This window comes from Nycticebus coucang, chromosome 22, assembly GCF_027406575.1.
Source record: "Nycticebus coucang isolate mNycCou1 chromosome 22, mNycCou1.pri, whole genome shotgun sequence".
In the NCBI taxonomy this organism is placed as follows: Eukaryota; Metazoa; Chordata; class Mammalia; order Primates; family Lorisidae; genus Nycticebus; species Nycticebus coucang.
In genome coordinates this window covers 24,357,974-24,363,163 of record NC_069801.1, presented here as the reverse complement: position 1 = coordinate 24,363,163, position 5,190 = coordinate 24,357,974, and the positions used below count along the sequence as shown (strand labels likewise).

General features: G+C 48.1%; 1 long non-coding RNA gene across 1 annotated transcript; it reads left to right on the top strand.

Annotated features, from left to right (window-relative positions):
- Positions 1 to 670: 670 nt before the first annotated feature.
- Positions 671 to 4,986, top strand: LOC128575165 (uncharacterized). The gene is made up of 3 exons (XR_008376937.1): positions 671 to 837; positions 2,666 to 2,848; positions 4,371 to 4,986. It is a non-coding gene; the product is annotated as an uncharacterized LOC128575165 (long non-coding RNA).
- Positions 4,987 to 5,190: the final 204 nt, after the last annotated feature.

The following is a 5,190-nucleotide window of genomic DNA, read 5'->3' as shown; positions in this document are numbered from 1 at the left end:
AGCAGTTCTGCAGCACATGCAGTGTAGGCCCGGGAGATCCTGACGCTGCCTTTATACCGTATTTCAGAGCAGGCAGTGTGCTTAACTTCTTTGAGCCTCAGTTTTCTTTAAAATTCTAATTCAGAAGGTGTTTTTAAGAATTAAACAAACAAAAATAAGCATGTGGTGCTCTTGGCACAGAGCTGAGCACGTGGGAGATGAGCAAGCAAGGATGCTGTTAGAATTTTAGGAGCAGCTGTATCTCAGGATGACTGTCCACAGGGCAGGGCCTCACCTGTCTTGGTTGCTGTGGTGTCCCTGGGCCTGCCCTGGCCTGGCACGTAGTAGGTGCTCAGCCCCTTGGAAGAGTCTGCCAGCAGCCTGGGGTCTCCTCTGTGTGGCTAGGAGGAGCCTCCGGGATGCCCCTTCTGCCGATGAGACAGAAGCAGACTCTCCGGGAAGGCCTAATTTTGTGGGATTCTCCATCTCTTTTTTTTCTCTCCAACCCTGATCCATTTCCTTATTGACTCCAGTGGCTTAGCGTGCGCCAGCTTGTCTCTGGCAGAGCTGGTGGCAAAATGACAGGGAGTCAAGTTCTCTGCGCCCTTTGCTCCGGCTTTTATCCGCCTGATTTCATGCGGCTGGAGCCCTGGCTGCCACTCAGCTGGAAAAATGTCAAACCAATATTAAATCGCAAGATGCAGGCAGGTGACAGGGGAACACTTGTCATCACCTCTTGCCTGTCCCCCTGGTCCTAAGCCCACAGCGGGGAGGGATCAAGGTGCTCTGGGGGATGGGCTCATTTTATCTGCACTTCTCCATAACTGCAATCTTGGACTTGGAAGCACTTTTCTGGAGGTGAGAGGGGCGGTGGCCGGATGCGGCAGCTTCCTACCAGGATGGCGCCGGGTGGAGAACCCAGCGAAATGGATTCATCACAGGCAGCTGCTAAGCCGGGTTGTCTTCTCTTTTTATTTTTTATTGTTCTTTCAAACTATGAGAGTGATGCAAGCTCACTGTTAAAATTGAATTTTAAAATTCAATTTCAAGTGGAGAAGTGTGTAAGGATTTGAAGTGTTTTGTTCTCTCAGCCTGAAACCCACTTCCCAGATGAGACACCGCAGGAATTAGTCACAGAGAGCTCCCTGAATTGTGCTTGCTGGGAGAGCCCTTTGAATCCACTGGCTCCTTCACCCCTGTCATCAACACTGCAAGGTAGATTCAGCCATTGTCCTGTTTTTATGATAGGTAGAGGGGGCTCAGAGTATGTGAGTGACCCCCAGGGCACCCTGCTAGTTTCGAAGCAGGGTCTGAACCCCGTTCTGTGTGCCGAGGGCCCATCTTTCCTCCTCTACCTCTGCAGTGGTTTGCCACATATATTTTCCCTAATTTTATGATAACTTGTCTTTCTTTCACAAACATGGGATCATACCCAAAGCATCATTTGCAGCTTATATTTTCTTTTTTTTTTTTTGGTAGAGACAGAGTCTCACTTTATGGCCCTCGGTAGAGTGCCGTGGCCTCACGCAGCTCACAGCAACCTCCAGCTCCTGGGCTTAAGCGATTCTCTTGCCTCAGCCTCCCGAGTAGTTGGGACTACAGGCGCACGCCACAACGCCCGGCTATTTTTTGGTTGCAGTTTGGCTGGGGCCGGGTTTGAACCCGCCACCCTCGGTATATGGGGCCGGCGCCTTACCGACTGAGCCACAGGCACCTCCCGCAGCTTATATTTTCATTCATATCCTTTGTCAGAGGCACCAGCATTTGTTTATACCGCTTTTGAGTTTTCTGCTATGACTGGCAAGGCTCCAACGCACATAACCTCCCGACTTTTTGTTTCAAATCCTAATTTTGATTATGCAAGTACTATGCATTTATTCTCTTTGTCGTATAGTTGGACAATTTAAATAAAGAGAAAGTGCCCTGGGCTACCTTCCTCCATAGCTCACCTCTCCATCTGAATCCCTTCCCCGTAACAAACCCTGTTATAAGGGTGGTATATAATCCCCACAGACACATTTTCTGTGGGTGTTTTAAACAACATAAAATATATCATGCAATAGGCATTTCTGTGCATCTGGCTTTTTTCCCCTCCTTTAGTAACTTCCCAGACAGCTTTCCAAGTCGGTATGTGTAAAGCTACCCTGTTCTTTTTAATGAGGCCATGTATCATGTTCCGTGGCATGTCTCATCTTTTAAAAAACTGTTTCCCTATTAATAAATATTTAGGTTCCTTTCATTATTTTTTCTCTCCAGAAAAAGAATTCCGACAAGCTCCTCTGTGCATGTGTCACTGTGTGTACCTTGGAGTTTTTCTCTACTATTGAGACCGAGACATGGAGTTGCTGGGTGGAAGGGTTTGCCAGGACAGTATTGTCCGAGGCTGCAGGAGGCTGGAGGAAGATCTGGGTTGAGGGTTTCAGGTAGCTGTTTGCAGAGATGGCGGAGGATCTGGCCATTACCTACCAGTCCACTCTGTGGCTGTGTCTTGGACAGCTCCTGGTGTCACTACCCACTCTGGGTAAGATTTCCTGGCTGTGGGCTATTTGGACAGGATTGTCAGAACAATCCTTAGGGTCACCTGTTGGACCAGCGCCACACACGATTTGATTCCCTCCCTTTTTCCCCCTGTGCTGACTAGTGGTTGGACCCATCTAGATTGATCAGCTATTTTGGTGGTTTTCAGCCTGTTTCTTCTACTAGTCGGCGCTGGGAAAGGCTGGGGACGATGTGCAATAAGTCGTTCAATCACCAACCATTACCAAGGCCTCCTCTATGCTGGGATAGTGAGTCAGAAAGGCCCTGTCTTCAGGAGTTGCTGTCCATCGAGGGAGCCATCCTTATACTGCTGGCCAGGGCTGGGACAAAGGTAAGTGCAGGATGCCATGGGGACACATAAGGGGGCTTCTGACATTGTCCACAAAATTTACTGTTAGAGGTGATAACTGAGTGGAGTCTTAAAGAATGAATGAATGCATATACTTAGAATATCTGTTTTTTAATGTGCTTGCTTGTTTTCACTTGCTGTTTGTTTTTACCCTCCTTGCCAGGTCCCTCCTCACCCCCTGCCTCTTCATCTGTTAATGGCACAGTCTTGCCATGTTTGATCTACAATTACAGCCCTTTGGCTTCACCATACCCTGCTTTAGCCACAGGGGTGGGCATGTGACCCAGGCCTGGCCAATCAGAGTGCTGCCTCCCTAAGCCACAGTAACTGGATTAGGATGGGCCAATCCAAGCCTTCCCTGAAATTTTCTGCTGGAGTTGATGGGAAACACTCCCTTTTGTCTTTGGAGTCATGGAGCTGAAGCAGATGCTTGGGGTCCCCTTCTCTGGTCTCAGGTGCAGTGGGATAAACTGAGGCTGGTTTGCAGAAAGAAGCAGAGGCAAAAATGAAAGATGGGTAGAGAGAGAGAGAATCCTGGGGGTACCACTGTCTGATTCTGGCAGTTCTTCTTACTGTCCTAAGTGCTCCTGAACCCCTTCACCAGCCCCAGAGCTAACCAGGCTGCTGGAATGGGCCTGTTGCTGTGGCTGGGGGTCTTGATAGGCATTGGATGGACTCCCAAGATCATGTGGGCTCCAGAGGGAAGGAAGGCAGGTCAGGGATGTGAGGGTCTCCACTGACCCGGCTTCCTGCCTTCAGCATCTCTTCCTATACTTGGTTCACTCTGTCTCTAAAACCTAAATCAAATATGACATTGTCTTTCTTAAAACTCTCCAATGGGGCTGGGTGCAGAGGCTTGTGCCTATAAACCTAGCACTCTGGGAGGCCTAGGTGGGTGCATTGCTTGAGCTCAGGAATTCAAGACCAGCCTGAGAAAAAGCGAGACCTCTGTCTCTACTAAAAATAGAGAAAACTAGCCAGGCATTGTAGTGGGCACCTGTAGTCCAGCTACTAGGGAGGCTGAGGTAGAGAGGATCTCTTGAGCCCAAGAGTTTGAGGTTGCTGTCAGCTATGATGCCACTGCACTCTACCCAAGGTGACTGAGTGAGATTCTGTCTCAAGAAAAATAAAACAACCCCCCACCCAAATATACAACTCTGCAATGTCTCCCCATTTTTCTTAGGATTAAGCCCAAATTCCTTAGCCTGCCATGCTGGGCCCTTGCCTGTCATCACTGACCCTAGTTTAGGTTCCAGCCACACCAGACCTCCTTCTGCTTCATGCTCAGGCTATCCTCCTCCCAGCCTCTGCACATGCTGTTCTTTTGGCTCAGAATGCCTTCCCTGACTTTTCTACCTGACCCTCACCCCTATAATTCACCAGGATGACTAACACCCCTTCCTCCAGGAAGTCTTCTTGCTCTGAGCCTCACAGCACTGCATTGTTTAATGGTAATTGTTCTATGGTAATTGTTTAATGACTTGTTTTCTTCCATTGACTCCAGGCTCTGCAGAAGCAAGTTCACATTCATTGTGGTCACCAGCTTTCATCATGGTGTTAACAAAACACGTGGGGGGTGGTGCAGTGCCTCACATCTGTAATCCTTGAGCTCTGGGAGGCTGAGACAAGAGGAGCTTAGGAGTTTGGGACTAGTCTGTGAAATAGAAAAATTAGCTGGGTGTTGTGCCTGGCTCCCATAGTCCCAGCTTCTTGGGAGGCTGAGGCAGGAGGATCACTAGAACCCAGGAGTCTGAGGTTGCTGTGAACTGGGCTGAAGCCACAGCACTCTCACCTGGAGCAACAAAGTGAGACTCTGTCTCAAAACAAACAAACAAACAAACAAACAAACAGAAACAAAACAAAATCCCATTAATCCCGTTAATCCCCCTCCCTCCACCTACCTCCCCCCTCCCTCCCCTCCCTTTCCCTCTTCTCCCTATTCTTAGGTTGTAACTGGGTTATAGCTTTTATGCAGTGCATTTTACAAGGATATATGTGAATCTTAGTAAATGTGGAATGTAAAGGTCTTAGCAAAATAACTAAGAAAATGCCAGGAAGGCTATGTTAACTAGTGTGATGAAAATGTGTCAAACGGTCTATGAACCAAGTGTATGGTGCCCCATGATCATACTAATGTACACAGCTATGATTTAATAATAAAAAAAAAGAAACAAAACAAAAACACGTGGGGAATTAATCAACAAATGAACCCTAGTTCCAGGGGAACAAGACGTGGTGGAAATAGCTCAACTTTGACACAAGACCCATCTGGACTCAGGTCCTGCCTGTGTAGTTTGTCTCTTGGCAAGTCACTTCACCCTTCT